At 36.9% G+C, this 27,072-nt stretch overlaps 1 protein-coding gene across 7 annotated transcripts in view; it reads left to right on the top strand.

The window, feature by feature from the left end:
* Window positions 1–27,072, top strand: part of GRIK2 (glutamate ionotropic receptor kainate type subunit 2) — a 362,746-nt gene that overhangs the window by 7,159 nt on the left and 328,515 nt on the right. The gene's annotated exons all lie outside the window — the stretch shown is intronic.

The raw sequence follows: 27,072 nt of genomic DNA, 5'->3' as shown, positions 1-27,072 counted from the left end.
TTGCTTTATTGTTTCCATTGTAGGGGGAAAGCATGGCTAATACGGCCCTTGATCAGTTAAAAACCTGTCAAGTAGTTGTTAAGTTTCGGCCGCCCGTCTCTGATTCCCCCCGAGCCGATCCCGTGCGGGCGTAACGCAGTGATTTGAGACCTTTGGGCTGATTTCCCTTGAAGTATCTGTCTGTTTGCTTGGCACTTGAGTGGCGTTTAGGGTTAGGGAAGAGATGATTTATGTCTTGAGCGGTGCTCGGGGAAGAGCTTTGCTGTACCTTTCAAAAGCACTGCTTCTCTATGCGAGGAAAGTTGTAGGAGTTCCTCCCTCTGCCGGAAAAAAAAAAAAAAAAAAAAAAAAAAAAAAAAAAAAAAAAAAAAAAGAGGCAGATCAGAATGACATTTCAAGAATAGAGAGGGTTTACAGTTTAAAAGTTATCCCAGCTTGCCTGTGCAAGCGCGCGTGTTCGAGTGTCTAAGCAAGCAAGCGAAGGACAAATTCCAGCCCCCGTAGCCCCCACAGAAGTTTTGCAGTGAGGAAGGGCAGGACGGAAAGTTCGGAAAGCAGGTCCGAAGGGGTCTGTACAGCCGGGGATGTCCTTCGGTTCTAGTTCGGGGCGAGCTACGATGGGAGCTCCGCATCAGCCACCTCCTGTACCGCGGGGGAGGTGCGGCGGGGGGCGGGGGGCGGCCAGGAAGGGACAGGCTGAAAATCGCTCCCCCATACAAGCGGCATCCTCTGTGCCTGCCGACAGCACGGGCGCAGGGAGGAAAAGCGGATCTCCCGCATTCGCGCTGTCCGCGATAAACTGGGGCAGCCGCTGCATCCGTTTCTGTGGGGCACAGAAATCTCTTGCCTTTGCCTGGGAATAGTGCCTCGGTTTGTATCTATTTTAAGTTAAATCAGCACCCCCGCACAGACTTTTATATGGAGGGGAAGGTGAGTAATGATTAAAAAGTCACCAAGCTCTTACCAATCTCGTGTGCTGAATTCCTAGCAGCACTTTTTTTTTCTGCTTCCATCTGGTCTAAAGGTGGTGCTTAAGGCACGTTGCTCTTAGCAACCGTCCTCAGGAATGCCTGTTTCTTTGGACATGGCTAAACGGGCCCGTGTATCATTGTGGGGTCTGTTTTGCAGTCACTCTGATCCATAATCATGGCAGTGAATTTAGTGCTAGGATGCCTGTAATCTGGCACTGGCCGGCTGTCATGTCTTTCCACGGGCGCCGCGAATGTCTCTAGGAGCCCGAGTTACTTTCAGGTACAGCTATGTAAACAATCGTCTTCCTCGTCACAGCACTAGCAAGAGGTGGAGTTTCCCTCTTTAGAGTGGCATTCCCTCTGAATTGTTAGTCCAGTGTACCTCTAGAGACATGCCTAGAGAGCAGCGGTTTGGCAAGCGTTAGAGCAATAAATATTCCCGAGGCTGAAAGGTGATGCAGCGGGTCTCTGTTACCCAGGGACATGGTGGTGCATGCGTATGTTTTACTGGGCTGACTTCCCAACCCAACTGCGTCCTGGTCACGCAGCTGGCCAACGAGTCGTGCTCACTCCACTGTTTGTAGCAGCGAAGTAGAAATCCTACTGCCTGCTTTCCCTTGCCTCTGAAAAGAATTGTCACCAAACCATCATTGAACGTTAGAACTAGGAAGGGAGTAGTTTGCAAGTTTGTTTTGTCGTGGAGAATATTAGACCTGAAAAGAGCAAGAAGATTTTTGCCCTGCTCATCCGGGCCTGTTGCACATCTTTGTTTTAAAGGAATCTAGATTTAGCTTAGTCCAGGCTAAGTCATTCTGGTGGTCTGTGACCACCAGAACTTCCACACTTTCCTCAAAGGCTGACATCTCTGTCTCTGTGTACGGCGTAGCAGGGTGGAGGGAGGGAGCAGGGACTGAGCTGTGGAAAAGCTTTGGTTATTTCTGAGGGGGAATTCCCCACCTCCTTCTCCGGGTTCCCGTGCTATCGGTCCCTTCGGGATGTCCTTGCGACCAGGAGGACGGGCTGCCGTGGAGTCCTTCCCGAGGAGAAGCGAGAGCTGAGGAAATTCCCTCCAGAAGGCAGCCTGCCAGCCCCCGCTCTTCTTCCTCAGCCAGCAGTGCTATGGCAACAGGGGAGAGCTTGAAGCCTGCCAGAGCTGCAGCCCCCTCATTCCTCCTGTGCAAATTAGCCACCATGGATTCGCATTGTCCTTCCCACGGCGCCTCCTCTCATTGTTGGGACTAGCCAGCATGTCCTTTCTCTCCCTCACTCTCCCTCTAAAGCTACCTTTTAGCAGCCACACAGGGAAGTCGAACCGCCCGGGTTATTTGTCAAATTCTGGAGGCTATTTCTGCCGGTACCTTATGGAGCAAACACGGAGACAGGCTGGTGCGATGGCACCGTTCCCTCCCCAGCGACACTCGCTTAGGCATCCGGACACCGCCTGTTGCTGCTGCTGGAGCTGGGTGACGTGGTGCTCGGGCATCACACCAGGCGCCCTTTTCTGAATTGAATGACACATTTCTTCGTGGGGCATGTGGCCAAGCTCCCTCTCTTGCCCTTCCTGACGGCACAGCTTCTCACAAGCGAGCCCCGGGAACGCTGAAGGTGAGGTTTGTATATACTGTACTCTAGAGTGTCAAAGGGGAACGGCCCTAAACCATCGATGCGGATAACAGGACAGGTCCCACCTTGACGAGGGAGAAAAGCAGCAGACTAGTATTTGTCTCTCCGCTGCGCTAAGTGTGATGGAAACCTTTTCCTTATCACTTGGCACCGAACAAAAGCCAAAATACGTGACGGCCGGCACATCCTTTACGTTATCGGGGATCACATTTCGCAGCTTTCCGATTCACTGCTCCTGTGTAAACTCAGACCCATGGCAGCGGCTCACAAGAAATTCCAGGGTATTCAGCGGATCCAGAGCCCAGCCGATCCTCCCCTCTGCCCAAGACGGCTGGGCACGTCGGGCTGCTTTCCTTAGGTCTGACTTTACTTCCTGAAGACATCTCAACACCCTGTCCCCCGAAATGCTGAATTAACAAGCCATTAAGAGCTGTGAAACACCTGAAATTGCTCACTTGTATTTTCAGAAACCCAACCCCTTGTCTTGCCCAAGGCAGTAAGAGCCTGGGCTATTTAACCCCCTTCCCCTGCCCCCCCCCCCCCCCCCCCCCCCCCCCCCCCCCCCCCCCCCCCCCCCCCCCCGTACCTGCTAACTATATGGAGCTTAATTGCCAGCGCTTTGAAGTCTGGAGCGCTCTAAAATGCTCTCTTTTATATAAACTGCCCGTTTCCGGCCTTGTCTCTACTGCTGTGAGCAATTCGTCTTTCCTACAGCAAAGGTGTGAAGAGAGACCTGTGACGAGAGGGTGAAAGAGGTTTGGCCGCTGTATTTGCTCTCATTATTCGTGGAAATGTGGCGGACGACTAAAGATCTCCACTGCAGGGTGCTCAATTGCCTGATAAGTGTTAACCTACTTTGTATGATGTTTTATTTTCTTCAGGACATTCAAGAAGGGTAAAGAGAAGTAGAGGCATATACCTGTAGTTTTGACTTTTTGGTTCTTTGGAGTTGCGTGACTTGAAGGAGATGAGAGAGGGAGCTGAATGTTTTGTGTTACAATGAACTTTAAAGGAAGGGTGTGTGCACACATTTGACTTCTTCCAGCTTAAAAGCAAAAGAAAGTCAAGAGAGACACAGGAAAAAACTTTTCAAGGGAAAAAGAAAGAGTTTTGAACTCTCAACAGAAGCGTTTCTTACTACTGACTATTTTTTTTTTTCCTAAAAATCCACCACACCAAGTCCTTATGAAGCCTAGCACTTTCCTGTTGCCCTGCATAAAATGATAATCATAGCAAATAAAACATTGAAAAATAATGTACTCTGTGATTTCGGAAAAATGCCGCTCATTTTTCAACTCCTTTGTGGGAACTCCTAGAGGGGAATTGCTAGATGCTTTTGAGTCTTCCTCTGTGAAGGTTTAGCATGGGTTGCATCTGACATATTCTTACCTGAGCTCCTTTGTCTCAAAGAGATTAGTTCGTCTCCATATAATTGTTTTCACGACCTCGAGTGTGGCAACACCAGAGAAGAGGCTGGCTCATTGCATCCACTGCCTGTGGAGGTGATAGCGAGTGTCAAACCGCATGGTTCTGGGATTCAGGAGACCATTTTAAAATTGCAGCAATTAAAGCCAGCGAACTCATGGCACAACAGTGGGAACTAGCTCTGTGGAGATGTGTATGAGACAAGAGGTCGAGTGAAAAATACCTGCTGGGTAATCGAGTGGAGTTTTCCCAAGGGACTTCCATTAACCCTCCTGGGTGTGTACCTACTTTCCTTTGGATTTTGCGTTGACATCCTTTTAGCGGGGGGAGATAAACTTTCTGCCTCTATTTGGGAGAAACAAAAAAATGTTCATATCTTGTTTGAGTGGGGAAGGCAGCTTGCCTTCAGATCAAGGGTGTGATGAAAATCTGCAAGCCAAACTTATGGCAGCCCTCGGGGGTCCGTGTCTTGGCAAGTCCAGCATTCAAAGCAAATGAAAGATTTACTGCCAAGGAGAAGCTTTCAATATCTGTTAACATCCTCACAAAAAAGAGTTCAAAATCAGTCTTATAAACAACAACAGAAATCTTTGAAAGAAGAGTAAGGTTAAGAGCCTCGGGAAGGCAGCAAGGAGTTGAGAAGCATTGTTATTGACTGGTCTAGATTAAACAGCACAGAGAAAGATTTCAATTTGATAACGTCACAACCCTTCCTGTTTTTCTTTGCTGCTTCTGCTGACAATTTTGTAAGGTAATTAAATTGGCTGATTGAAGTCACAGTGGTCATGGGGCGATAAAGACCGTTTGGATTTAATGGAATTTAGAAACAACGGTGCACTGCACACAAGTCTTACAGAACGAGAATTTTAATGACTCATTCAGGGTGCTGACTACATAGAACGTCCTGGACGAGTTTAATTGAAAGGGCAAAGCTGATTAGCTGTATACAGTCTTTATTGCACTAGATAGGGGAATTAGACTTATCCTTTTAAAAGACTCATTATTGCATTATCAAGATTTAATGTGGGTTAAGAAAGCTTTCATCCGTGTGGGCTTTCTGGAATATCCCCAGGTCCTCCCATTCAGTGTTTGGAACACCAATAGTCTAGTAAAATGATTTTTGCACAATTGCCTGATAACCTGTATTCTTACTGACTGCTTATTCTTACTGATAACTTGCTTCTTACTGACCGCTACTTGTTCTTTGAAGAGGTGCAACGTTCAAGTAATACCTCCAGTTTAAATGTGGTTGCTGAAAGAAATTATTTCTGCCACCAGAGATAAAAAACGGGAAAAAAAAGAATTTTTCTAAACTCGATATTAGAGTTTAGTTTTATTTGTTTAGTTTTAGGGGTTTTTTTTAGGTTTTTTTTTCCCATTTATTTATGTATTTATTTTGTACCACAGAAAATTTCCCCAATTTAAGAAAAAAAGCAAACAAAACGTTTTGTAGCCATTGTAAATAAAGCAGATCTTTGTCCGCTGCTTAATCTATTTACCTTGTCTGTTTCTGAGTTTTAACCTTCATCCTCTTTAATCTCTTTCAGAGGAACAATTACTAGAAGGTATGTCAATAATGCAAAAGAGAAAATAGAGGGTGCCTTATTTCCATACTCCCCAATCTGCAAGGCAAATTATTTTTTCCTGAATAAGCTTTTTATAGTATTATGTTGCAATGTATGTTGGACGATTAGATTAAACCGCATGATAACATAATGACAATGTCATTATGCTGTCACATCTGAACTGGATTATGGAGAATCAAAGATCACTGCTATATTAATGCTTATAATTTTGTGCATGTCCTGTGCCATCCATGCTTTGCTCCTCCTTTCTTTTCCTCACTCCCACCTCATTTCCCCCCAAATACTTTGGTTCCTTTGTGATACAGTAATAATTGTGCTGGGCACCCTCAATTTAAACAACTAAAGCTCTCAGTAATGCAAATAATACAGAACAAATGTGATGATCATTATTCCAATACTGGAGTTCAGCCAGATTTGGCTAAAATAGGTGGTACAGTAGAGCTATGTAAAACATGTAGCAAACTCAGAAACATAATATAAATTTATTTTAAAAGTACTTCTTAATGAATTAAAACCACCATGCCTTGTTTTTTTTTTTTTTTTTTTTTTTTTTTTTTTTTTTTTTTTCCCTTTTCTTTAGGCATATATTATAAGTGACAAATGGGTGCAATGCTCAAGTCAAGACTGCTTTTTCTACATTGCTGCAAAGCTATGCTTGCATCAAAATTTGCAGGCGACTTGGATCAGTCATGATTCAGATTTCCTTGAACATGATTCTTCTAATCCAAAATGCTGTTGAAACACAGTAGCTCATCTAGGAATGTGTTTGGCACGTTGCTTTGAAATGAAATACACATTTTTAGATAAGTTTTTTAAAGTGTTTCCATTTCCAGGTATTTCTGCCTGGAGCATAGAAAAAGAGGTTCCCTGCTGGTATTGTGAATGGAGGCTAAGGTAGGAGTAGTTTAAAGCACTGCTACACAGTAGAGTTTAGATCACAAAGTTTGTTCTTAGTTCATAATAAACTTTTCTGTTATCCATGAATTGGAAGATAAATTCATTTATGGGTTTTAGAGACTTAAAATTTTGGAGAAATACACTAATGTACATTAACTGAATGTGTGCTTTATTATATTAGTATTTCCACTCACAGAAAATGGTTATTTGGATTTGAAATCAATTGATCTAGGAATGTTGAAAGTGTCTGTCAATCTTCCATTGTGAAAAAAACTGTTTGTTAGAATCATTAATTCTTGTATAAGGCTTCATAACTGACAGAACAGTCCAGGGAGAGCTTTCCTACTTTGCTGTCAGGAACTTGTGTTTGGGAGACTTGATGTCCTTTTAAATTCAAATTATGATTACTTTTTTCCTCTCTTCTTTTCTTCTGTCTTTATTTCACTGTGTGTCTCTGGTGTTTACTAATTTAAAAAACATTTTATCTGATTTCAGTATGTATAGCTAAAGGTTAGCATCATATTTTTGAAGACAAATGTGGTTTCATGGTTGGGCAGAATAATTTTGAAAGAAAAATATTTGTTTGGGTTATTTTTTAAAAGTTTTTTTGTACCTTGATCCTGTGTTTGATCTTTTCCCTTCACTTTGTCATTTTCCTTATTTATTTTGAAATAGTGAAATGGAAAGTGATTACTTATATGAAAGAGGAATGTATATTTGAATCAGGTTTTTTTCTGGTTCTTCTTGGAAAGTCTTTGTTTTTCTAACTTACTAGGAAAATCCATGGAAAAAGTAAAAAATCTGGAAGTCCTCATTTCTGTCTTAAAACTAAACTCCTAGACTAAGTCCTGCCTTAGGGCTCCTCTGCAGCATTTGGAGAGTGAAAGAGGCAGAAGGATTAGACAAGGTTGACTTAAGCTGGATAACTCTTAGATGGCTTGTTAGGCTATATGAACCATGTCCCTCATGGAATCAGCAATATGGAGAAGTCAAAGAGGACTGAGTAGGGTTTTTTGATTCCTTCCCAGCCTTTAGCGTCTATTACGATATATTGAACTCTTTTTTTTTTTTTTTCAGATGGAAATTGAAAAGGGATAGATTAATATATAAATGGTCCATCAGTTTCATCCTGACATGAAAATACAAAAATGCTGAATCAGAGACTGTGCACTAATTCTGCTAAAAACTTGCCAGCAAGTGAGTGGTGCTTGTTTTCACAATAGATAATCATAGCTAGTCCTGTAAATAAGGACTTGTTTGTGAACACATATATTTAACTGATTACTTACTCCACAGAAATTTATTGAATAAAGCTTATCAAGCTTGCTTCAAAAGGTGCAGAAATATTCCACTCTCAAGGAGTGTGCCATCTTCATACATAGCCCTTTATGTATGTCCAGTACAATATTTCAAACTGTCACATTTTTCTGAATATAGAAATAGCTATTACTTTAAAATGTTTTTTGTCCTAAGGTAACTGATACTGAATGTAAAACAATTTTCTTAAAAAAAAACCCCACCAAAAAACAAGACAAACAAACAACAACAAAAACCCATATACATGATTAGGTAATAATCTGGGTAAATTTATTAGGGATTAGTTTATTATAGAACTTGCCATCCATTTGGGCTTTTGTCCTTCCCTAGGAGCTAAATATATACCAGCTATTTCAATCAGCTCAAGAGCTAAACATATGTCAGCTATATCAATCAACTCACATTTATACTGTTATTTAGAAGTTGCACAATTAGGGCATGATTTACCAAAGAGTCCATAATTAAAATAATTACACTAGCAAGCATGAAACATTTCTAAGAAAATCTGAGTCTCATAGCTCACAATTGTAAAATTTGACTTTCACTTTTTTAAGTATATAAGCAAATATTTTCAATCCTGCCCCAACAGTTCACACAGCAAAACTTTGATAAAACCAGTTATTTTACTTGGAAACCAATTAATTATTCTATTTCTACCTACATTTTTAGTGTGAGTGTTCGATCATCAGTCAATAAAAACTACTGAGATGGTCAGAGATGGACAGTCCTTGAGAGTTTAGTGCTAATTTGATTTATGATAGTGTGTTTTTATCTTTACACCATGGATGATAGGAAACTATGCAAAGCTGCTTACATGTAGTGATACAAAACTACAGTTGATGGATCAAATACTGAAATAAGATAACTTGAAGTATTTCTTAAGTCTGATTATCCTCTAAATTTCTCTTCAGTTCAGTGGCTTTTCTGAAGTGAAATACGAATCAAAGCTCCAAGCTGTTTAGAAAAAGAGTGGCTTAGATTTATCTAATGTTAAAATGAGGTTATCGTGTTAAACTTCATGGGTATTTGCCAATTTATCCAAGGTATGGTCATTGCCTGTATGAACTGGTGCCAGAGTATTTCTCCTAAGTTTCATGATTAGGCCCATAGTGATGTTGCATGTAATGCTCCTCAAGTCAAACCACCTGAGCTGGTTACCATTAGCAAAGATGCCAATTGCAGAACCTGTCTTTCCTTGAAATTTTTTTCCTCAACTATCTTTTTAAGTCACACTACCGTTTTTTACACCTACATTTGTTGTTCACTTACTGACCTTGACAATATGGAGGCATGTACTATAAAACAAATTCAACTTGATAAAAGTAATTTGACTGATGGTGGTTTTTGTGTTCTTGTTTTTAATTTTTTTTAAGTTGAAAATGATATGCTCACTAGTTAACACAGTTCTATAGTAGCAGAACAACTTGTTTTACTGATCAAATGCTGTAATACAATCAGAAACATTTCACTATGTAGAAAACATGTAAATAACAATAGCAAACATGAAGATTACATATTCTGTAAGAGAAGATTATTTTCTAGAGCAATAACTTAATTGATATTTGGAACATTTAACCTACAAGGCAAAAAATCTATAAAAGAAGTTCCATGTTACTCATTTGTTAGGAATTTGGGTAAAAAGGTACTTTAGGAAAATTAAAAGCACGTAGAGTACTCTAAAACAGTGGAATTAATTTTCTTCTAAAATTCTTAATCACACTGGGTTTTGGTTTTATATACATTAATGGAAACACATATGTTCACATTTTATGCATTTTAAGAGCAAATATTTGTTAAAAATGTCATACAGAACTTTTAATAAATTATCTGCATGCATTTGAGTATTAAAATTCATCATTCTTTTTTCACATTGTGCCACTTGAGGATCAATATCAGGACTGAGCCCTACGGAATCTAACTTGCAACTTTGTTTATCTGATTTCTATTGTTCAACAATGCTTACAGTTCAACAATGCTTACAGTTTTCATATATGCTATGCAAACAAAGGTTTTTTTTTTTTTTCCAAGTGATAAAACATTACCCCAATAATCTTTTCAAGTTAATGATTACGCATTTAAAAAAAAAATATTTATATACTGCTTAGAAATACCTATTTCCTCTGGTGTTTTGAGGCACCCATATATGCTTCTAGTCCATGCAGCAATGATAGTTTGATGTTTCACACTCTGAAGCTGATTTTTGAAAATATTACTGCGCAAAATTCAAGTGCAAGGCCAGTGACAGGTCATAGCTATTTTGAGGACAAATTTGGAGCTCTTCTTTTTAAAAGAAAATACCAGGTACTGAGGGAGTAAGCCTTGCTGATTTTTAACAACTGTGCTTTTGAACCAGTCCATTTTAAAAACTAAGGTTTTTGGTGCTTGCCTTCATACCTTGAGGTGCTGATCTATTTCAGTCAATGAACTACTTGGACATGCTCCCAGATAGTCCTGACAACACTGTTCTCTTCATTTTGTTGAAAGAAAAAAAGTTGATACGCAGGATAGAGGCGGTTTGAGAAAAATAATGAAGATGAATTCAAGGCCATCAGTGTGGAACAAATAAGAGAAAGGTATTGAAAAGGGTTAATGAAGAAAAAAGAGTTTGCCTAAGGAGGCCATACACAGAGCTGCGCAAATAATAAGATTTTAGTTTCTGTCTAGTCAAAATCAAACATAAAGGTGACATTTGACAAAATGATCTGATAATTCAACAGAATAAATACGGCTTTATTTTTTTAAACCAAGAACTTGCTCAGTTAAGTCCCCTTGTTTGTTATTGAATATGATGTTTACATAAAGAACAGAAGCATTGTCAAAAAATCTCATTTTGTCTAGATTTGATCTTTTCTTAACCGTGAAGGAAGCATGCATGGGGTCAATTCAGGAGAAGTGGTAAGCCCTTGTGCACACCTCATCTGTAAGCAACTGAGGGAAGAAAATGGAAATTTGTTAAAGATACATCAGCTTCCTTCCAGTAATGCTATATGTATTCTTTTGGATGTCCTTGAGAAGGAAAGACTATAAAATATGAGTGTTATTAAAGCTTATCTCTTCAGATCTTGGCAGACTCTATCATTCATGACATTCAATATGCCTGCAGAAACTTACTGTGTGACTGTGATACAGCTAAGAAAAATGTGTTCAAAAATGCATTAAATCAGATTTCCTAATGTCTTTTCAAACCTGCTTAAACAATGAAAAGTCACATTTAAAGATGAAATCAACATTAGTCAGTCAGAGCATGTTTAGCGTTGTCCTTTTGTGACCTTTTGTGTATAGACATTGGAGATTTCAAATTGAGCTGTAGATTTGTATTGTTCTGCGATCATCAATGTTCATTAAACACTACTTTTGTTGTAACTCAATGTAAGACTGCACCCTATTCACAAATAGTGTGGCCTGGTTTTCAGAGTATTTTCCACTCTCTTCATTCATGGGAAGATGCTTGACTTGGACAAAGCTATTGTCTTTAGCTGCCATGTGGCCACAGGCACTCTGTACACAATGATTTCCTTTTTTGTCCTTACTGTCACCTTCTAGTCTATAAGAGAGTTATAACACATTTTTGGAAGCCTTCTCCACTTTGTTTCTACAGACAGTTGGTGTTCTGCTCACCAGAACCCATCTGATGGTTATAAGGATGGAAAATTAGAAGCCCTTTGTCTTCTACTTCCCTGTGGTAATATACTTAAAAAAGTAAACAGCAATGTTTTCATTAATGCATATTAGAAATAGATTATTGTATTTTTAATGATAAGTCCCTTTACTTATTTTTGACAATAACTTAAATGTCACAAAGTGTTCTTTGTGCCTTGAAGAAAGGAACTAGGCAATAATGATTTTACAAGTACGCTCTGTGTGAATATGTGTGCTCACACACACGCCCACAGTTTTGTACTGTGGTGACCCAAATGAAGAAGAAAAAGTGGGAGTATGTTTCCTTTGCTGGAATTGTCCTTAACATAAACCAGGAGAAGTGCCTGAGGGTGCTTCAGGGGTTTTTGATGGAAGGACTCATAACGATTATCCATCTGCTTCCTGACAAGTAGTGTGAGCCTGGGATAGCAAAGAGCTGTGAAGGTGGCAGAATCTGTTCTCACAGGGTGTGATCTTCATGAATATTTTCAAAGTGGTCATGAAAACAAAAAAAATTCAAGCAAGAAACCATGAAATATGACAAAGAACCCACAAAGTCAAGCCTATTTATGACAAAAGAAAAAAAAAAAATCCCACTAGAATTTTCTACCCTAAAAAAGATAAACTAAATTCTGTGAATGAAGCTCTGGATGTATACATGGTCCTACCCACAACACCCCACTGCAACTGCTAAAAATGTAGAAGTGGTACTTGGTAAGGCGTCGGTTCTGTCATGGACCAATACTCTTGGTGTAAGGGAAATCTTCATTTATAGATGATTTACCCGTGTGAGACCCACAGTAACTTCCTTTCACTACACTTTTAAGAGGAGGTAATTATGCCAATGTTTCAGGGTTCAGTGAGTGCTAGCAGTGCTGTAAATCAGAAGAGCCTAGTGAAGTCCATTTCTGCTACAGTTTAATCTTTTAGTTAGACCAAAGCTACGGCACTGCAAAAAACCTCTAGGTGTTTTCTGGGTCTCAGCTTTAAGAAACCATGATATCCTGAGTTTTAGTTCTTTGCTGATCAATTAGGGGGACAGCTGAGGAGTCAGAAGAGTTTTCATTACTTCTGTATTTGACTTCCTTATTTCATCAGGCACAGTTTCTACAAAAGCTTACCCACATGGATAACTACACAAATATAGTTAGTAGGTGAAAAGCTAGAAGAGATTTTAATTCAATGAATCACCTGTTGAACCATAATTTTAAAGACCAAGAAGCTGAAGGAGTAAGAAAATACTACTTTAAGGTTTAATGTAGCTTTGATACTGAATAATGGAATAATAATTCCATTATTCATTAAATAATAAATGGAAGCTAATTTTGCATATTTTGTGAGAAAATCAATCCACTGATAACCAGAAAATATTGGCTTTGGTGTCACTGTAAAGATGGTTGAGCTGTTAAACAAAGTGAAAGGAAAAGTGGAAAAGGGTTAGTCTAGGTATTAATGAGATATGTTATGGTTGCTGTAAACTTTTATGTTGTTATACAAAATTTGAGAAAAATTCTATCAGGGCTGGCAAGGAATAGGGGTATGCTAAGATTTTCAGGTGTTTTATGAGTTCTTAAATGCCCTAAGTACAATATTTCATAGTTACAGTGTTAGTGACCTGAAAATGCAGAGGATTTCAATGCTTTTGATTTTTAAAATATTTTTAGACCATGTTTTATAATTTCTTCTCTTAACCTTTTTTCTTTTTTCCCCAATATTTTTGGAAATTAGTTACTTTTCAACAGAATTTAATATTTTAAAGAAAACTGGTTAGGTTTGTTTGCTTCAAAGTTAAGAGTTTTTTTAGCACATTTGTTATTTCAGAACTAGGACTAATGTTACAACTTCCTTAAAAAGTGCTATCATATTTTTAAAAAATAACATCTTGATTACAATATTATATATTTATATTAATTTTTTTCAGTAGGAAACTAGTATTTTCCTTTTTGTCTTACGGAGATATTTTGTTCAGTAATGCAAAGTGACAAAAAAACTTTTCAAATTAACTCAAGTTCCATTTAAAATTATTTTACATTATTATATGTAAATGAAAAAAAAAAAAAAAGATGCATTGGTCACTACAATAATCAATATTCTAATTGGCAGCTGCAAAAAGACAAATGAGCTATATTTCCATGATCATATTTCACTACTACACTTCCACAACTTTTTCTGCTGCAAGGCTGAATGTCTTTGGCTGAATACTGCTTTACCAAATATTTACTTTCCCTTGTTTCATTACTATTCCATATTCTTCCCTGCCATATGACATATTTTACTGTTATTTCAGCATTTATGTAGAAGAAGGAATTAATTTGAAGACTTGAAGTTATCATTGGAAATCTTCACTGTAATTTAGTAAAATATGAAGCAGAGCCGTGACAATTTTGTTTCTCTGAGGTTTGTGTCAGCAGTGGAGTGTATGGCCTCTGGGTATGAAGAGATGTGGAGGGTGGTGTTTTTAGTTACACAAGATAGTATCTGACTTGGTACCTTCTTGTCTTATCTCTCTCAAAGAATGTGTTCAGCTGGGGTAAAAATGTAAAAAAATTTATAGGAAACTTGGAGTTGAGTGCTCTGATCTTATTTATTAAACCAACCAAACAAATAATAGAAGACAACAACAAACAAGCAAACAAAAAACCCAAAATACATACCAAACCAAGACCTGTCTTTCCTTCTGGGCACCAATATCATTGTTTTAGAGATAGGAAATATGATTTTAAGAGAGCAGAGCACAGTTTCAGTGCTGCTGAGAAATGTTACCGTGTCACAAGAAAAGAACTGGTGGCCATTGTTAAGTAAGTAGATCATTCTGATCATTACCTTGATTGAAGGAAGTTTATGACTCAAAGTAATCTAACAGCTGCCCAGTAGCTGTTGAGAGTTAAAGGCACAGAAGGACAATCTGTTCACTGATTATGTGGAGCCGAGCTGTATTATTTTATTTTTCAGTATTAATGGGAAAAATTATGAAGATGTTAATATATTTTTAAAGACGTTGTATTTGTGTACTTTAAGCAGTTGGAGTTTTCACCCACAGACCAAGATTCTTCATGTGCCAGTTTTCTAGAACTGTTGCCTTTGTACAAAAGGAAGAGCTGTAAGTATAAACGTACAAAAAACCTGATGACACAATTATGAGATGATTCATTATAAAAAAGTCTTAGGCAGCCTTGGTCATAGATCTTGTGTTATCTATCTGATTTATCTTTTCTTGAAATGGATCTCACGTGACCTTGCCTTTTTAACTGGATACAACTCCAGTAAAGAAGTCAATGTTGAGAGTGACCAGACAAACACAAGGAGAGAAACTTCAATCATGTTAAAAGAAAATATTCCTTTTAAAAGAACACAAATTTGAGTGAGTACCATGCCTAAATCCCTGCCTGTGGTTCTTGGGAATCTATCAATAGTTATGGGCAGTTATTTCTTTAGGACATTGATAAATGCTGAAAAATTATTAAATAAATAAATAAAATAAAGTTATCATTTAAAAAGGATGCTAGTCAGTCATGTGCTGCAGTTGGACTTTATATTAGTTTTTACAGGTGCATCTGTTGGATTACAATGGGAAAGGCTGTGTTTCAGAACTGGGTGTCTCACTTTCATATTGCTTCTCAAAACATTCTTAAATCCATCCTAATCCTGATTAATAACAATATTAAATGTTCAGTTTCTTACGATAGTGATATAAAATTCCTGCATGTGCTTTGCAAAGCATTAGAATCACATTTTAGAAGTTGTCATGGTAGGTCATGGGATTCCATATAAAGTGATAGAAAAGAAAAAAAGCCCACAGATTTTCTAAGTCCTGTTTTTACTTATGGAAATAGTAGGTACATATTGTGTCATGTCCCTTTGCTGTCCTTGCTGAATTAGGGTATACCTATTGGAATGCACAATACATGATTTTTGGTCTGATCAAAATGACAAACAATTTTTTACCTGTGGATAAACTCAATTTTTATAATAATCATACATTTTGCTTAATGACTTTACATTTTGCATTTAAAAACTTTTGACTTTTAAACTTGAGTAAGCTTGGAATCTGTGGGGGTTTTTTGTGTTTGTTTGTTGGGGTGTGGGTTTTTTTGGTTAGGGTTTTTTTGGGGGGGGTTGGGGTTTTTTTTTGCTAGGTCTTCTTTAGGGTATTTTGATGTGATTTGTGTATTTGGTGATTTTTGAGCCATAATAAACTCATAGTATTTTTTTATTAAATTAAATTCCTCAAGTTTGATTTTGAGTCAGCATTCTGAAGAATCTGTCAACATGACTAAGGTATCTATTTCCTGATAAAACCAAATCCTCTTCCCCCAATCTGGTTACAATCTTTTTTATTTTACAAATAATCTTGCTGATTGCATTTTCCACACCTGCTATTTGTGCTTGGGCATGCACTTGGAGGTGCAACCAATCTGCATCATAGATCATCTGACTGTTTTTCTGAGAGGAGAGACCTCCTAAAGGTTAACATTTGACATTAATCCTTCCACATTTTTTCCATTATTTGGTATTTGGCTGGTGAGACCAGTATATATGACAGTAGTTGATTTTACTGCTACTTTATTATCAAAGCTTTACTTCACTCAGACTTGTCATATTGAATCTCTGATTGCTGGGAGATTGGTTTTCTCTCACATTTCAACGTGTTGTTGAAATAACCTCAAAGGTGGGCAGCCTTCTTTGCAGGGGATTTTATAGCTGACTAAAGAGTTGTAAACAGAAAAGATTGTCTATTAAGGAATCTAAGGGTTTGATGGATTAATAGCTCACATTATATTAAAGAGTCAGGAAATGCTATTAACAAGTTGAAATATACATCTATAAGCAAATAGAATCTGAGAATCATTTATTTGATTTTGACCCAAATTCAGGGCTTTATTGAATCCAGCATGATTCTATGTGTTTGCAGGATTGTCTTAGAAAAGTATGCCCTATGTGGCTGGATAACTGTGAAACAAAACAATTCTGCAAAAGTGCTTAAATCTGATTACTTGAGACTAGTGAAATACCTATCCACTTATTCGTTACACTCTGTAAGTCATTGAATGCTGTAATTCTAACTTCAATGATACAGAAGTTAAATATTCACAGAAATAGTAATAAAAAAATTGCTTTATATCTTAACTCCACAACTTTGATTTGAAGCTTAATGCAATTTCCAGCTTCAGAAAAGATTCAGCAATTTCCTTGGAAAATTTATGAGACTATATCCAAATAACATAATTGGTTTACAAGAAATCCTTGTGTTGTTCAAAACAAGTATTGTGGACCCTTTCACTCGGTGTATGTTTCATAAAATTAATGTTATTTGGAAGCATATATATCAAATCAAAACAGATGGGTCTTGAAACAAAGCATATGGGTATACATATGCCTAGAATGTTCTTTAGAATGAACCTCCTATGAGCTGTGTTATAGAATTGTTGAGAAATGCTCTCCTGGTGAAGTGACTGTTTTTGTCTTTTTAAATATCACTGGAAATAGAGATATTTAAAAGCAAAATTTTACTTTTAAAACATAATATTGGTGGGTGCTGGGAACTTATTAGCAATGTTTACAGCAGTACTTCTAATAAAAGGTTTTCAGTGTAAGTGTAGACAATATCATATGAATAGAACTTGGTTTTTTCTGTTCTTAAGCTGGCTGCAATGTAGGCAGGAAAATATGAAATAGCTTCAAGCAGTAACTAACTAATGTAAGCATTTGTTTTCACTTGTGGAATGTGTTACTATTCTGTGACTAATTTTGGCTGTTTTCCTCTTGATCTTGGAACACCTAAATGCCAACATCTCAATATGCACATACAGCAGCCCGAATAACTCATTTAACAATGAATTGAGTTAGTCTTTGTGTCTGAGGAAAATCTCAGGAACAGATAATTTGGCAGGGTTCTTAGAGTAAACATTATTTTCCATAACTATATATATATATATTTTCAATAACTTATTTTTTTCAGTGGAAGTAAATGCTTTCAAATTAACATATTGCTTCTCTTAGAATATGCTTGTGAATGTCTGAAATATTCCAAAAGTGGAATTTCCATTTTGCACTGTGTCTGCTTTAAATAAAAGAATATTGCTATACAATTTTTAAACCTTAAGAAATGAGTAATGAATAAGAGCTCCTGGACTCCTCTGTTCCTTTTTTTGTTTTATATTCCATTTCCATTAATTTCTTTCTTCATTAATCCCACAGCTTTATCCATCCATTGCAATTTCAAGCTAGAGAAAACAAATTAAGGAAAAAAACCTCCTGTTAATTGACTTTATTTGTTTTAATGCTGCTAGTCCATATTATCTGTTCTCTTAAATTGAGTTTGGGATTGCCAGCTTTAAGGGTATTACACTGCATTTTGGGATGCTGCCAGCATATCCTGAGTAAATATATTTAAATCAAAGCTAAGCTGCTTAAAATATTCATATTATGCTCTCAGTATGGTTCAGAGGAATGTGAAACCGTTTAAGACTTGCAAACCTGTTATATGGCAAAAAAATGCATTGCACATATAGCCCAAATTGATAGTCACTATTAACTTTGTTTAATAGGGAAGGGTTTCATAGTTTTATTAACAATCATACATTCAGGGGCTAACTGATTTGAAATTTATGAAATAATGCAGCTGCACAAGTTATAGATGTAAAGAAAATATTTTTAACTGAAAACAGTTGTGAGAAAAGGAATATTCTGAGTAGATAAAATAATGCATGTTTGCTTTGAACAGTTAAATACATTTGTTTTATGCATTATGCTTTTATGTATTACAGGAAACTTTGAATATCAAATTCAATAATACACTAGTTCAAAAGTCAGTGTATTTTAAAATAGTAAGACAAAAGATAAATATCTTCAAATATGATGATATAAGTATGGTATCCTGTGGAGAAATAGATCCTGTAAGGGAAAGAAACCCAGGAATTTTAGTATCCTTGAGGCTAGTCAGCCTTACCTCAATCCCTGGAAATGTGATGGAATGCCTCATCCTGGGGGTCATCTCGAAGCATGTGGAAAACATGAAGGTGATCAGGAGTAGTCAGCATTGATTCGTCAGAGGCAAATCATGCTTTGCCAGCCCGGTTCCCTTCAATGATGAGACAACTGCATGGATGGATGAGAGGAGAGCTGTGGATATTGCCTACCTGGACTTCAGCAAGGCTTTTGTCATTGCTCTCATGGCATCCTCATAGATAAACTCTGGAAGTGAATGGCAGATCCCAGAGGGCTGTGATCAGTGGCACAGGGTTTAGTTGGAGGTGTCACCAGTGCTGTCCCCCAAGGCTCTGTACTGGGCTCAGTATCGTTTAACTTATTCATCTATGACTTGGACAAACGCCTCCCGATTTCTACAGAATCCAGAAAAAGCAAATTCTGTTTTGAGAGTTATAAAAGTATAGATTTATTCTGCAATGTGCCTGTGTAGGTCTCTGTTTACCAGTCTCTCTGTCCATCTCACACAGAAAAAGACAGTTGAAACTCTAAACCAAATAATAGGGGCTAGGGATGTGTGAGGGAAGAAGGCTTAATACCAAGCCCTTGTCCAGTTCCTGAATTACCAGCTCTTAAAATGTGCTTATAAGAAAGGTGGGGGCAAAATTTTTGGTATGGTGTCTTGCAATAGAACCAAGGGTAGTGGTTCTAAACAAAAAGAGGGTTGATTTAGATTAGATCTAAGGAAGAAGTTTTTTACTGTGAGGGTGGTGAAACAGATTGCTCAGGGAGGCAGTAGATGCTCCATCCCTGGAAACATTCTAGGTCTGAGCAACCTGATCTAGTTGAAGATGTCCCTGCTCACTGCAAAGAGGTTAGATTAGATTGTCTTTAAAGGTCTCTTCCAACCCAAACCATGATTCTATGATTCTTTTCAGGGAAAACCAGCTCAAGGTAGAGTTATTCCCTCTGAGGAACGGTGGACAAAGACTTATTGAGCCTCAGGCTGAAATGTGTGTATATGCAAATAGTGCATACAGTGTATATGTGTGCACATATAGACATAACACTTTATTTTTGTTTCTCCAGTATCTTGATGTAATCTTATTTTATAGTTTTTAAATGAAATTTTGAATCTGTACTTTCACCTCCATGTTTAGATGTCACATACATGTATACATACACATTATGTACACATACATGCAAATTAAAGTTTCAAGTCAGTACCTTATGTTAGCTTCTACAACCCATCTGTGGAGTATTTTGATTTCTTTCTCTCCTCCCCTTCATTTTCAGCAAAATTCCTTTATTGCTCTCCTTTGAATTCTATTTATATGCTTCCAAGGCTGATTGAAGTTGGAGATTTTAACACCCTCCCTAGAAGGAAAGTATTAGATCTGCATGTCTGCCTCCCAAATTATGTCCCTGCAATATTACTATGTCATCCCATCAGCCACCTGTTAAGAACCACTAGGTTACTGATCATGATCACCTAGGGGACTCCCTAATAAGGGATTTCAGATATGGACTTTATCCTGAGACTAAGATCTTAAATCCCTACATGGATCTAGCCCTTAGCTTTACCTTGTTTCACTGGGTTACATTTTTCACTACATTGTACCTGGGTAATGTCATTGCAGGCATGACAGCATCACTGCTACAAATCAAAGAAAAAATCACCTAGCATTTTTAAGGGATGTTTAATTTCATTCACATTATGTTCATCTTTAAAGCTACTTTTCAGATATAATCTTTAATTTCCTTTCTGGGTTACTTCATAGAAATGTTAAACAGTGTATATGGCTGAAGTAGCCCAAACTGATGACATCTAAAAAACTAGATAAATTACTACTTCTGATGAATGATATATGTGTATATATGTATTTAATGTACAGCTTAGTATTTCTCTCTTATTCAGCTAATTTCTAGTAAACACTATTTCACTGATAGGGTGAAAAGAATCCACTTGCTCTGGATTTCTGGAATAGATACATTGTGAAGACATATACAGCCACCACTTTTATTTGTGAAGAAGAAATGTCCTTGGAGGATAGGATACATGCTCCTTGTGTTAAGCCCATTGTGCTGTCAATACTCTTCTTTCTGCATATGTGTTCAGAGCATCATCCTTAAAAATAAACCAATGGATCATAGAGAACCACAAATCCTCATAGTAAATATTTCCATATTGTTTTCTCTGATTGGAATAAATCTTTACATTTTCACTTTCTGCTGCAGTTACTATTTTTTTTCTGCCAGGAAAAGAAAGAATTCTTCCAAAGCCAAAATGTTTTGAAGCAAATATCATTTAACAAAAGGAAATTAATCTCCTTATAAAATTTCTGCTGAATGTAATGGAATTGAAATAAGACATATCAAAACCACATTATGGCTATATGATGAGTTGTCACTAATTCTGTTTTCACCTAAGGAAGCACGTCTTCTGACTTCAGTGAAAGCTCAGTGTCTGAAAGATTTCTTGCATGGCCATGAGTGTGTCCACTGCTCCCTGAACAAATGCAAAACTGAGATGTGAGATTCCTGTATCTCATAGGTATGACAAAAAAAAATTTAAATCTGAAAACATTTGATTCATAGCTTTACACACATATATTTACAAGTAATGAAAAGGTATTAAAAAAAAGTTATAGTTCTTCTTCAAATAGTATGCTCAGATTCAATACATAGTTTTAGCCACATTTTTTCACACAGGTCTGGGCCTCTTAAATTTTGATAATCAGTTTGAGCAGCCAGATAAATATGAGACACTTACAGAAACAAATAAAAATTCACATGGTTGTAAGTTGCCTGCTGAGGCAATTGGCAGGATTTCCAATACTGACTCTTGGAACCAGCATGCCTGGAGATGCTTTGAAACACAAACTTACTACAAAGAAAATGGTACCTTTCTGTTAAACAGCTGACCTGATCTTTGTATTCAAATAGCCCTGTGAAGATTTCTAACAGTATTTAAAAGGTGAGCTTGTTTCTACTTTATATTTTCCTTCCATTATTTTGTGTATCTTTATACCTTGAACGTATATAATTTTCTTCCAGTATAAGTGTTGGCAAGTCATGTTCTGTGTGGGTAGAACATGTTGCCATTTAGAAACTTAAGAGTAACTTAAACACTGCAGCAAAAAATTTTTGTTGTTGTTGTTTGTTTGTTTGGGTTTTTTATCACTGTAATAAATGTGAGATGCAAACTAAACTGGTAAATGTTTTCAATTAAACAGAAAGTTTTAGGTCCCAAATATTTATGCAAGAAATTCAAACAGCCTCAAATTATTTTAATTTCAAAGGTTTATGAGAAAAATTGAAATACTGACCAGCTCTTTCCAGTGTGTCCAGATATTGTGACAGGTTATAATAATCAGTCATATCAATATTGAACTGTTTATTTCAATACTTAAATTTGGGGAACTGCATCCTAAAAAAGGAAAACTTTATCATGAGTTAGGTACTCAGGATCTGTGTTAGGTATACAGGGAAAGGAAGCCACAAAAAACTGACATGCGGAACAGTGAATAGTCAAAAATTAGCAGATAAATGGGGAATGACTCATGTCCTGGAATTGGATGTTGTTCATAGCTATGAAGAAGTGGCTTTATGTTGCAGGAGCTATTTTTACAGTTGTCTGTAAAACTGGCTTTAAAAAAACCTTACAAACAGCTTTATCACATTTTATTTGGAAGACTAGTAGAGAAAATGTCCATTTTTTAATAGAATTATTGAGTAGCTAATTCATTCCTACAGGATGTTGTAATTCTGAGGCCAATTTTTGCTATGTATGATGGGGATTTAACACACATCGGTTGCAAACCTACTGCTGATGCTGTTTCAGATTTTGTATTATAATGTATTGAGGCAGACATCGTAAGAAGGAAAAGGACTTTCTGGCTTAGCAGTTAACAGACTTACTTGCAAGAGTTCTCTTCTAGACATAAAATAACTTTTTTATCCCTTGACTGTTAAAGGTGTAATAATCCTTCTGGTGAAAGACTGAGCCCCATGACTCCTCCTAATCTGTTGAGTTTTATACTGCTCTTTCTTCCTCTGCTGATCTTTTGAATCTTGAATGCTTTAATGTACAACAGAAATGCTTCAACAGAAGCAGGGATTAAAGGCATTCACCAATTCTATGACCTCTGAATTTTCAATAATTTGATGGTTAATACAATCAGATTCGGGATTAAAGCATAGATTTAAATTCTTGCAAGATTGAGACAGGTGAGTGTATTGAGCCCTGCAAAAAGTTAGCAAAGCCATCTCTTCCTGTGGCTGTTGTGGTATTTTGTGTGAAGCCAAATCCAATAGGCATGCTTGAACACCAGCTATCAGATTAAGCACTGCGGGCAAAGCAGAAGGAGGAATGGCTCATTTATTTATGCACCCCAGCAGGTCTAAACCTGACTTGAGTACAGAGCTCTCTTGCTACTGTTGAGCTTTAAGTGCTTCCAGGCATGCACAAAAGCAGGACCTTTGGCAGTTTGGAAAGGTTAAAATAAGAAGCAGGCTTTACTGCTTTAGGTGTTAAAGGATTAGTTGATAGAATTAGGTGAAAACTGAGTGGGGTGAAAAACTAGAATTGAGGCATTTGGACTTGGGGTATGGTAATTACTAGACCTATATATTAAAAGGACAAATAAAAGTGAGGGTGTTGTTTTTATTGAACTAAAGAAAGTAAAAAAATTGTAACGATGTTCAGATGTTTTTATGGTCAGAAACTTCATAATTTCTTTGTTATAATAACAGTGGTTGGGCAATTTTTTTTCAAGCTAATTTGTGAAGCTGATATATGTTTTGGCACTGGTGTAATCAGCAGAGTCAATGACAACCACAAAGTCTTACATATGCAGTGTTCCCACAAGGTGTCCAATATGTTAATATTAGCAACAACCACACTCACCAATATAATTGATCATAGAATGGCTTGTGTTGGAAGGGATCTTAGAGGTCATCTGGTTCCAACTCCGCTGCTGTGGGCAGGGCCGCCTTTCACTTAGACCACGTTACTCAAAACCATGCCCAACGTGGCTTTGAACACTGCCCGGTATGGGACATCTACAACATCTCCAGGCAACTTGTTCCAGTGCCTCAATAACCTCACAGTCAAGAATTTCTTCCTAATATCTAATAAAAACCTATTCTTTTTCCATCTAAATGCATTCCTTCTTGTGCTATCACTACCTGTCCCTGTTAAAAAGTCCCTTTCTGACTTTCTTAAAAGCCCTTTTTAGGTACTGGAAGGTTGCTATAAGGTCTGTCAGAAGCTTTTTGTCCAGGCTGAACAACACCAGTTTTCTCAGCCAGTCTCCACAGAGGAGGTGCTCGATCCCTCTGACCATCTTCATGGCCCTCCTCTGGACTCCAGCAGGTCGATGCCCCCTTGCCTCAGAACTCCATGGCTTTCAGTCAATGTCTGAATGCCCATTCTTTTGAGTGCTTGAGGTTGTGGATATTTACATACCGGTTTTCAGTCGCTGGGATGAATCTGGTTTGCAAAGTGTTACAGAAATAAACCATATAAGAATTAGCTGTTAAAATATCAGAAGGGAAAAAAACCCTCAAAGCAAATTTAGATGTGACAATTATAATTATCTTCGATGATGAAGTCACATATAAAACATTAAGCAATGAAGGCATAATTATTTTTTCTTAGGTGAAGCTCTAAAAAAAGTTTTATGTAACATAAAAGATTATTTATGTTTCGTATGGTATTATTATTTAAGGGATTTGTTGCACTGAAGATTGTCAAAATAAGAGATCAGTTTCACGTAGTCTGAATAGATGTCTGAAACGAGGTTATACAGATGACTGCAATACATGACAGCTTCTCTGAAATTATACATTGTATGTCTAGACAGACGCAGGTTCTCATATTGCCTAGGTATTTGATATTCTGAAGATTATTTTGTGGAGCAGAGCAGTTCATTCCAGGTATGTAGTAAAATGTGAATACAAAATGATACTGACAGGAAGCTAAAAACCTTCTTTCGCTGGAAAAACAAACATCCTAAACAAACATTATCTCTTCTGGAAAGGATTTCAAAGCTAGTTAAATAATAGATGTATGTGAGACTGAGTGATTTCATTGAGGTGATGTATAATAACAACAAAGGTGTTTAAAGCATGGTGTATCTATGCAACACTAAATAAATTGCAAAATATTAATTTATTTATATTCTCAAGTTAATAATAAATCTGTTATTAACCAAGTTAAATTTCTATGTGGGAGAAATCAATCCTCTGTTGAGATTATACCTTAAAAATTGTAAATAAAGTAAGAAAATGTCATTTGAAAGTACTTACTTTTACAGAATATAAACTTATAATGAAAAACTTTAAGCATAAACTTTTCTCTAATGATAAGGACTTTTTTTTTTTTTCTGACTTGTGATGTCTTACACAGAAATGAAATACAGGTAATTAAAATAATTAAAAATACTTTATAATAATGATTGATTCATTTTTCATGTTTTATAATGCTCAGAACAACCTTATGAGCAATTTCAAGAGTTAGAAAAAAATCAACAGCCTAGATCCTCCTTCATTTTACAAGTGTAACATTGCATAATGTGCATAATGACATCATTAGTCGAGCTTTTTTGATTTAGAATCAGTTTTGAAGATAGATTCTGCAGGAGATATTGCAGAGGTATGATTTTGGTTGGGGTGCTCCCTATTATGTAAGGACGTGGTAAGAGACATGATATAAAACTGAGAAAGTAATTTCCAGGAATTCTAATTACAAAATGCATTATTTTAACATAGAAAATAATTAGTAGAAATGTATTGCCAGTAATGAAAAAAGCAGACACCAGCAGATTTCTTTACCGGCAGGACAGGATTTTCTGTTATACTTTCTTTTATAAGCGGCAGGAACTTCACATGGACTGACATTTAAGCTGAAGATTAAATAAGAGAACCAGCATACTCAATTTTAAAGGGCAACCTTTGGTAAGGTAAGAGCATTGGCTAGGAGTAGACAGCTGGAATAAGAGCCTTCCCAGAATGAGGCAGCATGTGTATAAGATGAAAGTTGTCCAAGGTCAAGATGAAAATAGACTTTGCAAAGAAAATGAATATGCAAAGTTTTCTTAGGTTTGTAAATAACAAGAATAAAATATAAAGTTAAAAATACCCATGCAAAAATGTGATGTGAACCATTTTCTAGCAAAGAGGAGCTGAAGAGTATATGACCTGGGAGATCTAAAACCTAAATGCTTTCTTCAGTGTTTGAGTACGATTTATGATGGTCATCGTACAGGGTACAACATGAAGCAAAAAAAAAAAAAAAAAAAAACACCAAAAAACCCAAAACCCAAAACAACAAAAAACCAAACACACAAAAAACCCCACCCCAAACAAAAAAAACCCCAAACAAACAAACAAACAAAACCCCTTATACATAAAGCTTGAAAATTAAAATTGCCACAAATGGAAAACAAAATTGAAACCCTTTAATAATTTCATAGTAAGGATTTCGGTAGTCACTCTATATATTGAAAACAGGACAATATATGTCAATAATAACAAATGATAATGCACTACTAGATGTTCTGTCTCTGATAGTTCATGATAAACTGCCAAATAAGTTTTTGAAGGAAAGGAAAACCTCAAAAATTAGATTTAAATAGCAAATAGGAATTATTAAAATGTTTTATGATCTGTAGATTTTATTTGCTGATTCTAGCCAAGAAACTTATTTTTATTAGAGAAAGTAGGTTAAGTATATCTCATTTTTCTAAATTGCAAAGTAATTTGACAAGATGCTACATGGGAAATGCCATAGTTAGACTAGAGATGGTGACCATTATCCTAGGATGATGTTCAGAAACTGAAGAGGAGGTGATGTGGACTATGCTGATGGGCAAGAGTAAAGTTAGCATTGGCATATCTCAAGTTACACTTCGACAACGGCCTTTAAATTTTCTAATTACTAATATCATCTAGAAAAAGAGAACTGTGAGGGAGAAATCTGCATAAAGCAAGGACTATCCTGATGACAAGATAGTAGAAATGAGATGAAATTTGAAAGATGTAGCTTGAATATGCCTTGAGGGCATGAATATGTGTGTAAAAGAAATAATGAGATGCAGGAAGGGAATGCCAGAGTATAAGGAATGCACTTGGAAAGAGATAGGCTACTATGATCACCCACATTCAGTAAAAATGGAAGGAACTGAAAAAGCAGTGCAAAGAAAAGGAAGTGGGAATGGTCAGTGAACCACAACTTGCCCTAAATTAGGAAACTAAGATAATCTTATTCATGCAAAGTATTATTGAGGTAAGATAAGACTATGGCCTCCATGTAAAACACAAAATGAAATTTTTGGCAGGCTAAGTTACCTAACTTAAAGGAGAATGCTAACAAAGGAGCATAGCTGATCTCAGAATGTCAGGAGTCTATTTCAGGGTTTCTTGATTCACCTTCCATAGGAACAGTGGAGTAATATGTGAAATTATATTTAAGGCAGAGTCAAATAAAAATAGGCAGTATATCTGTGACAAGTTTCTTGTGTTTGATGAAAAAGGTTCCAGAGATCCCCTCCAGTCCTCTGTTTCTTTGTGTTTGAAGGGAATTTATTGTTACCATAGTAACGGACATGGAGGCTGAATTGCTTTATTATTCCGAAATGCAGTCTAGCTAGCATGGACAGTGAAAGAATTAATTTTACTTTGTT

The sequence above is a fragment of the Hirundo rustica genome, chromosome 3 (genome assembly GCF_015227805.2).
Source record: "Hirundo rustica isolate bHirRus1 chromosome 3, bHirRus1.pri.v3, whole genome shotgun sequence".
In the NCBI taxonomy this organism is placed as follows: Eukaryota; Metazoa; Chordata; class Aves; order Passeriformes; family Hirundinidae; genus Hirundo; species Hirundo rustica.
The sequence above is the reverse complement of the archived record's forward strand: the minus strand, read 5'-3'. Positions and strand labels throughout refer to the sequence as shown.